Raw genomic sequence first — 9857 nt, forward strand, 5'->3', positions numbered from 1 at the left:
ATATTTAGAAACAAGAGAAAGTGTAGAAATAAAAGAAGTTATTGAGGATTTGAGAAATTATATTAAAGAAAAAGACAAACAGATAAAAGATTTTATATACAATAATCCATGCAAAAAAAGAATATTATAAACTAAAACAAGATTGAAAAGTTATAAATCAAAATTATAAATATACATCAAGGATTAGTAATAAATTCAAGAGAAATAGTAGAAATGATCAATACTTTAGATTATGAATTTGCAAATTATTTTTATCAAAATCCTTTAAATAAAGCACCACCAATTGAATCTATACAAATTATAAAAGTAAAATATGAAGAGTTAATAGAAATTTCGAAAAAGAAATTAAAAGAAAAGTCGACATTAAAAAATTGGTATCAGAGCCAAGTTAACAATTAAGGGTAACACTTTCTCTTTAAGCAACACTTTTAGTGATACGCTTTTAAATCAATAACAACCACAAAATGAAAACGTCTTTACGAAAAGATGAAAATGGCATCTTTACCGTAGCATCCCCCTAAAAATAAAATAATAAATTTATAATTAATATAACATAACATTGGAATTAATTTAAAATATATATACCTTTTTTAATTTTCTTAAATGTACAAAGAGTTGAGTGAAACTAGATTCACCTTAATCCAAACTCAAATCCAAATAATAACCAAATCTATTTTTGAGGCATCTATTCTATCATAAATTCAATGAAATTACACCAAATTAATTCAAAAAATGTTTGAATCCGAACCGAATTTTCAAGTTGGACCGAATCATGTACATCAATACCCGCAACACTCCTTTTTAGTTGTGAGTTGTGCCAGTGTATGAAATTTTCGGACTCCGAAGAAAAAAAGCACCACTTCTGAAAAGTTTCTCTAAAACAAAGCTCTAAATCAAGCTCTAACCAATGCACTACTTAATTCACGAATCTTAGTGGGGGTTAGTAGCAGTGTAGTACTCTTCTCTGTCTATCCCCACTCCTCATTTTTTTTTTCTTTTGAAAAAACACTCCTCATTATCATTATACCATTAGTTTTATAATTCAAATTGCCTACACGACTCTTATTTAAATAGCAGTCTTGTCTTATTATAACTTAAAAGTTTAATTAATCACATCACTACTGTATGTCTGTTTTAACGCTTCTTTTAGCGTCAAATCGTTACTTCCACCCCATTGATTTGTCTATCGAGAGAAAGAATAACCGGGTTTTTTAAGGATCAGACAAGAAGATACAGTTTTTGTGGTTGTGATTATTTCTGTACACAATTTTTTAATATTGCATAGATGGTTTTAAGTTGATGAAATTATAATGAATAAATTGGAAAATGTCCTAATTTTTTTTTTTTTGGGTCAACTAGATTGGACAACTCCAAATCCTAAATATCACAACACACATGTACCTTACGATATCCTCAACTAACAATCTCACAATTGAGAACAGGTCAAACACGTCTCAAGTGCCAAGAATCTCACACTTAACCCATACATTGATTCCCGGTAACAAACCCTAAAAAGCCGAACACTACTCAAACGTCCACATTCCTCCACTACGCAGTCTATTTAAACAGACGAGCAAACCTCGTCTGGGGCAATAAAAACAGCAACAGTGATCATAAGCTATTGAGGAAAATAACACCATAGCATCAAACCCTACTGATTCCTTATTTTTACTTTTACTTGTTGAAGTATATATTACCGAGCACTAACTTGGGCGTCGGAGTCCTTTTTGCAGGTCCCACGTCGAGGTCTTCAGTTCCAAGGAAAGCGCTTCCGGGTCTCCGACGGAGCTCGTAACCGACCACACCTCAGAAGCTTTATCCCGCAAGGAACATTTGGCGCCCACCGTGGGGCCGAGTATAATTAACCCCCTTCTTTTTTTTCCTCTCTTTCCAGTAATAACACTATTTCACACACCTCGTGCTCTGCTTTCATTTCAGAAACCGAAGCATGACGGATCAGTCGGATACCCAACCATATTCTCATACCAATGCTGATCTTATGGCGGCCAACGCCGTTTTGCTCACAGAGAATCAGTGCATGGCCGAACTGTTAGCCACACTACAAAATGGTGGCGAAAGGAAGAATGTCAACAAAGGAGCAAATACCGAACAGCACGAAGAACATCAGTCAGAATCCAATGCAAAAACAGGGGAAACACCCCCGAAAACAGGGAGACAACGCGCTAACCCTTTTTCTGAAGAGATTATGAGTTTTAAAATGCCTCAAAATTTCACACTTCCTATGACCCTGGCACCGTACAAAGGGATCGGAGATCCTAAAGTTCACGTTACGAAATTTGAATCTATGATATTCCTGAACAGTGACTCTGATTTCATTCTGTGCCGATCTTTTTCCACCTTTTTAGATGGTGTCGCGTTATTATGGTTCTCTAATTTGCCTGCAGGGTCAATAACCAGCTTTGACGACTTCTCTAAGTTGTTCATCAATCAGTTTGCAGCCTCAAAGATCTATGTAAGGGACTCGGACTACCTTAGCACGATCAGACAAGGATAACACGAGAGCCTGAAAGATTACATGACGCGCTTCACAACAGCTGCCATGCAAATCCCCGACCTCAATCCTGAAGTACAGCTCCACGCCCTGAAGAGCGGCCTCCGACCTGGGAAGTTCTAAGAGGCCATAGCCGTCGCAAAGCCAAAGACGTTGGAAGAATTTCGAGACAAAGCAACAGGGCATATTGAAATTGAGGAGCTGTGTGAAACTCGAAGGAACGAGAAACAACCGCCCCGAAAAGAGGAGGACAAATCTCAAACAAGGGACTCCAAGAGGCCTTTCAAGTTAACCCCGAAGTTTGACTCATACACGAGATTTAACACAAGAAGGGAGGACATCTTGAAAGAAATATTACATAACAAGCTCATCAAACCACCAAGCCGGGCCGGCTCATCCCAAGACCAGAGGTTCGTCAACAAATCGAAACACTGTACCTTTCACCAGAAGTTCGGGCATACAACCAACGAATGTGTCATTGCCAAGGACCTCCTGGAAAGACTAGCGAGGCAAGGACACCTGGACAAATACATAAGCAAAGCTCGACCAGCTTTAGATGGTCACAATGACAGACGCCAAGAACGAACACCAAACACACCAGACAAACTTAGAACACAGCCCCCACCGCCAAGAGGAGTTATAAATTGCATCTCGGGAGGATTTACAAGCGGTGGTCAAACCAACTCGGCACGTAAACGCCGATTCCGAGAAATGCTAACAATGCAACAAACAACTGAGGCAACAGTGAACAAACCACAAACACCGAACATATCTTTCAAACAATCTGACTACCAAGCAAGGTTAGATAACCTAGACGATTCGGTGGTAATCTCGGTCCAAGCAGGAGATCTCCTCGGGAAGAAAGTCTTACTCGACCCCGGCAGTAGCGCGGACGTATTTTTCTATTCCACCTTCAAAAAAATGAAGCTCAGCGAACAAGCCATGCTACCATCCTCCGGGGAACTAGTCGGATTCTCGGGAGAACGTGTATCCATACTCGGCAGCATATGGTTACAAATAACCATTGGAGACCATCCCCTGAGCAAAACCAAAGATATACAATTCTTAGTCGTTAACTGCAACAGCCCCTACAACATCATCTTAGGCAGGCCCTTTCTAAATTCTTTTGGGGCTATTGTTTCAACCATCCATCTGTGTGTTAAATTTCAGGTACAGGGGGACCAAATAGCCACCATATATTCCGATCACATTGAAGCTAGGCAATGCTACAACGAAAGCCTAAAGATAAGATCGGAAAACAATCAGAAAGCCAATACCAACAAGGAAATATATGATGTCGCCAACATCGTCGGCGTCACTGACCTGGATCCCAGAGAAGATCTTCAAGACAGGCCCGCACCAACAGACGATCTCGAAAAGGTACAATTGGATAACAATGACGACCATTTTACTTATATAAGTTGTTCCCTTCTTTCAGGAGCTAAACAACGAATCATCAACTTACTCTGGGCTAATGCCGACCTGTTTGCTTGGACGCCCGCAGATATGCCCGGAATCGATCCCGACCTCATATGCCACAAGCTACAAATTGATCCAAAAGCTCGGCCAATATCACAAAAGAAGCAAAACATGGGTGATGAAAAAAGAGCCGCTTGTCTAGAGGAAACCCAGAAACTCTTGCGAGCAGGTTTCATAGAGGAGCCACGATTTATAACATGGCTCTCGAATGTGGTCATGGTAAGAAAGACATTAGGTAAATGACGAATGTGTGTAGACTTCACTAACCTAAACAAAGCATGTCCTAAGGACGCTTATCCACTCCCAAGCATAGATAAACTGGTAGATAATGCATCAGGATACAATATTTTGAGCTTTCTAGACGCATACTCTGGATACAACCAAATTCTAATGAACCCAAAAGATAAAGACAAAATAGCTTTCATAACCGAACTAGGGAACTATTGTTATAGAGTTATGCCCTTTGGACTTAAGAATGCAGGTGCTACTTATCAACGACTGATGGATAAGGTTTTCAGCAAATAAATAGGAAGAAATTTGGAGGTATATGTCGACGACATGGTCGTCAAGTCTCAACAAGACCACATTCACAAGACTGACTTAGAAGAGGTATTCAATCAGATAAGAAAACACAACATGATGCTCAACCCGGAGAAATGTGCTTTTGGGGTCAAGGGTGGCAAATTCCTCGGCTTCATGCTGACAGCATGAGGAATCGAGGCAAACCCCGAGAAGTGTGAGGTGATAATCAACATGAGGAGTCCTCGGTCAATAAAGGAAATACAGCAACTAAACGGGAGACTAGCCACACTATCCCGCTTCATACCAGCAATATCTACACACTCCCAACACTTCTTCAATACACTCAAGAAGCAAACACGCTTTAACTGGAACGCAGATTGTGAAGCGGCTTTTCAAAAGTTAAAAACGATGTTATCCTCTCCCCCAATCCTACTGATGAGCGGATAATTTATACGCTTTTTGGCATTGTTTTTAGGTAGTTTTTAGTAAGTTCAAGCTACTTTTAGGGATGTTTTCATTAGTTTTTATGTTAAATTCACATTTCTGGACTTTACTATGAGTTTGTGTGTTTTTCTGTAATTTCAGGTAATTTCTGGCTGAAATTGAAAGACTTGAGCAAAACTCTAAAAAAGGCTGACAAAAAGGACTGTTGATGCTGTTGGAATCTGACCTTCCTGTACTCGAAATGGATTTTTTGGAGCTACAGAACTCCAAATGGCGCGCTCTCAATGGCGTTGGAAAGTAGACATCCAGAGATTTCCAGCAATATATAATAGTCCATACTTTATTCGGAAATTGATGACGTAACTTGGCGTTCAGGAGTTAAACGCCAGAAACACGTCATGATCCGGAGTTGAACGCCCAAAACACGTTATAACTTGGAGTTCAACTCCAAGAAAAGCCTCAGCTCGTGGATAGATCAAGCTCAGCCCAAGCATACACCAAGTGGGCCCCGAAAGTGGATTTATGCATCAATTACTTACTCATGTAAACCCTAGTAGCTAATCTAGTATAAATAGGATAATTTACTATTGTATTAGACATCTTTTGACAGTTTAATCTTTTGACTGTTTAGTCTTTGATCATTCGGTCTCTTGATCATTCAGGGGGCTGGCCATTCGGCCATGCCTGAACCTTTCACTTATGTATTTTCAACGGTGGAGTTTCTGCACACCATAGATTAAGGGTGTGGAGCTCTGCTGTACCTCAAGTTTCAATACAATCTCTATTACTTTCTATTCAATTCTCTTTTATTCTTATTCCAAGATATACGTTGCATAACACTTTGATGAACGTGATGATCTGTGACACTCATCATCATTCTCACCTATGAACGCGCGTGATTGACAACCACTTCCGTTCTACTTTAGGCCGGGCGCATATCTCTTAGATTCCCCAACAGAATCTTCGTGGTATAAGCTAGATAGATGGCGGCATTCATGGGCATCCGGAATGTCTAACCTTGTCTGTGGTATTCCGAGTAGGATCCTGGGAATCCGGAAAGTCTAACCTTGTCTGTGGTATTCCGAGTAGTATTCCAGTATTGAATGACTGTGACGAGCTTCAAACTCGCGATTGCTGGGCGTGATGACAAACGCAAAAGGATCAATGGATCCTATTCCATCATGATCGAGAACCAACAGCTGATTAGCCGTGCTGTGACAGAGCATTTGGACCATTTTCACTGAGAGGATGGGATGTAGCTATCAACAAGGGTGATGCCTCCAGACGGTTAGCCGTGCAGTGACAGCGCATAAGACCATTTTCCCGAGAGGATTAAAAGTAGCCATTGATGATGGTGATACCCTACATACAGCTTGCCATGGAAAGGAGTAAGAAGGATTGGATGAAAGCAATAAGAAAGTAGAGATTCGAAAGGATTCTAGCATCTCCACACGCCTATCTGAAATTCCCACTATTGATTTACATAAGTATTTCTATCCGTTTTTATTTTCTATTTATTATTAATTTTCGAAACCCATAACCATTTAATCTGCCTACTGAGATTTACAAGGTGACCATAGCTTGCTTCATACCAACAATCTCTGTGGGATCGACCCTTACTCACGTAAGGTATTACTTGGATGACCCAGTATACTTGCTGGTTAAGTTGAATAAAGTTGTGATCATAAATTCCAATAGAGCCAAATTTTAAATCTCCTGCAAATACAAAGAGGATCACAATTTCGTCCACCAAGTTTTTGGCGCCGTTGCCGGGGATTGTTCGAGTATGGACAACTGACGGTTCATCTTGTTGCTCAGATTAGGTAATTTTCTTTTCAAAAAAACTTTTTCAAAATTTTTCTTTTCTTTTTCGTTTTTCCAAAAATATTTTCGAAAAAAAATTAATAAAAATCCAAAAAAAAAATTAGAAAGTCATAAAAATCAAAAATACTTTGTGTTTCTTGTTTGAGTCTTGAGTCAATTTTTAAGTTTGGTGTCAATTGCATGCTTTAAAAATTTTTTCTTGCATTTTTCGAAAATATCATGCATTCATAGTGTTCTTCATGATCTTCAAGATGTTCTTGACAAGTCTTCTTGTTTGATCTTGATGTTTTCTTGTTTTGTGTTATTTGTTGTTTTTCATATGCATTTTTTGTTTGTTAGAGTCCATGCATTGAAGATTTCTAAGTTTGGTGTCTTGCATGTTTTCTTTGCATCAAAAATTTTTCAAAAAGATGTTCTTGATGTTCATCATGATCTTCAAAGTGTTCTTGGTGTTCATCTTGACATTCATAGTGTTCTTGCATGCATCATGTATTTGATCCAAAATTTTCATGTTTTGGGTCATGTTTGTGTTTTTCTCTCTCATAATTAAAAATTCAAAAATAAAAAAAATATCTTTTCCTTATTTCTCTCCAAATTTTCAAAAATTTAAAAATCTTATCTTTTCAAAATCTTTTTCAAAAATCATATCTTTTCCAATTTTTCCTCTTTTTCGAAAATTTCAAAAATCTTTTTCAAAATATTTTCAAAATCTTTTTCTTATCTTTATATCATATTTTCGAGAATTCACTAACAATTAATGTGATTGATTCAAAAATTTGAAGTTTGTTACTTTCTTGTTAAGAAAGATTCAATCTTTAAGTTCTAGAATCTTATCTTGTAATTTCTTGTTTGTGAAGTAAGTAATTTCAAATTTTTGAATTAAATCTTTTTATCTTTTATCATATCTTTTTCAAAAAAACTTTTATCTTTTTAAAAATTTGATTTCAAAATATCTTATCTAACTTCTTATCTTCTTATCTTTTCAAATTTGATTTCAAATCTTTTTCAATCAACTAACTAACTTTTTGTTTGTTTCTTATCTTTTTCAAAACCACCTAACTACTTTTCCCTCTCTAATTTTCGAAAATATCTCACCCTTTTTCAAAATTCTTTTTAATTAATTAATTAGTTTTAATTTAAATTTAATCTTATTTCTTATCTCTAATTTTCGAAAATCACTAACCCCTTTTTCAAAATTATTTTCGAAATTCTCCCTCTCTTTTCTTATTCTATTTAATTATTTAATTATTTACTAACACTTCTCTTCACCTCTCTTCATCTAAAAATCCGAACCACTCTTCTACATTCTTCTCCCCTTTCTTTTTCTACTAACATAAAGGAATCTCTAGACTGTGACATAGAGGATTCCTCTTCTTTTCTTGTTTTCTTCTCTTTCATATGAGCAGGAACAGGAAAAAAGGCACTCTTGTTGAAATTGATCCTGAACCTGAAAAGACTCTGAAAAGGAAACTAAGAGAAACTAAATTACAACAATCCAGAAACAACCTTTCAGAAATTTTCGAACAAGAGAAGGAGATGGCAGCCGAAAATAATAATAATGCAAGGAGAATGCTTGGTGACTTCACAAAGCCAACGTCCAAATTTGATGGAAGAAGCATCTCCATTCCTGCCATTGGAGCCAACAACTTTGAGCTGAAACCTCAGCTAGTTGCCTTAATGCAACAAAACTGCAAGTTTTATGGACTTCCATCTGAAGATCCTTATCAGTTTTTAACTGAGTTCTTGCAGATCTGTGAGACTGTAAAGACGAATGGAGTTGATCCTGAAGTCTACAGACTCATGCTTTTCCCTTTTGCTGTAAGAGACAGAGCTAGAATATGGTTGGATTCACAACCTAAGGATAGCCTGGACTCCTGGGATAAGCTGGTCACTGCCTTCTTGGATAAATTCTTTCCTCCTCAAAAGCTGAGCAAGCTGAGAGTGGATGTTCAAACTTTCAAACAAAAAGATGGTGAATCCCTCTATGAAGCTTGGGAAAGATACAAGCAGCTGACCAAAAGATGTCCATCTGACATGTTTTCAGAATGGACCATATTAGATATATTTTATTATGGTCTATCTGAATTTTTGAAAATGTCATTGGACCATTCTGTAGGTGGATCTATTCACCTAAGGAAAACGCCTGAAGAGGCTCAAGAACTCATTGATATGGTTGCAAACAACCAATTCATGTATACTTCTGAGAGGAATTCCGTGAATAATGGGATACCTCAAAAGAAAGGAGTTCTTGAAATTGATGCTCTGAATGCCATATTGGCTCAAAACAAAGTGTTGACTCAACAGGTCAACATGATCTCTCAAAATCTGAATGGATGGCAACATGCATCCAACAGTACTAAAGAGGCAGCTTCTGAAGAAGCTTATGATCCTGAGAACCCTGTCATGGCAGAGGTTAATTACATGGGTGAACCTTATGGAAACACCTATAACTCATCATGGAGAAATCATCCAAATTTCTCATGGAAGGATCAACAAAAGCCTCAACAAGGCTTTAACAATGGTGGACGCAATAGGCTGAGCAATGGCAAGCCTTTCCCATCATCTTCTCAGCAACAGACAGAGAATTCTGAACAAAACACTTCTAATTTAGCCAATCTAGTCTCTGATCTGTCAAAGGCCACTTTCAGTTTCATGAGTGAAACAAGATCCTCCATTAGAAATCTGGAGGCACAAGTGGGCCAGCTGAGTAAGAAAGTCATTGAAACTCCTCCCAGTATTCTCCCAAGCAATACAGAAGAGAATCCAAAAGGAGAGTGCAAGGCCATTGATATAATCAATATGGCCGAATGCACAAGGGGGGAGGAGGACGAAAATCCTAGTGAGGAAGACCTCCTGGGACGTCCTTCAAGCAAGAAGGAGTTTTCTATTAAGGATCTAAAGGAATCTGAGGCTCATATAGAGACCATAGAGATTCCATTAAATCTCCTTCTGCCATTCATGAGCTCTAAAGACTATTCTTTCTCTGAAGAGGATGAAGATGTGACTGGAGAGCAAGTTGCTCAATATTTAGGAGCTATCATAAAGCTGAATGCCAAGTTGTTTGGTAATAAGACTT

General features: G+C 37.9%; 1 non-coding gene across 1 annotated transcript; it reads right to left on the reverse strand.

Annotated features, from left to right (window-relative positions):
* Positions 1-8713: 8713 nt before the first annotated feature.
* LOC130952925 (small nucleolar RNA R71) lies at positions 8714-8817 on the reverse strand. The gene has a single exon (XR_009075100.1). It is a non-coding gene; the product is annotated as a small nucleolar RNA R71 (small nucleolar RNA).
* Positions 8818-9857: the final 1040 nt, after the last annotated feature.

The sequence above is a fragment of the Arachis stenosperma genome, chromosome 9 (assembly GCF_014773155.1).
Source record: "Arachis stenosperma cultivar V10309 chromosome 9, arast.V10309.gnm1.PFL2, whole genome shotgun sequence".
Lineage (NCBI taxonomy): Eukaryota > Viridiplantae > Streptophyta > Magnoliopsida > Fabales > Fabaceae > Arachis > Arachis stenosperma.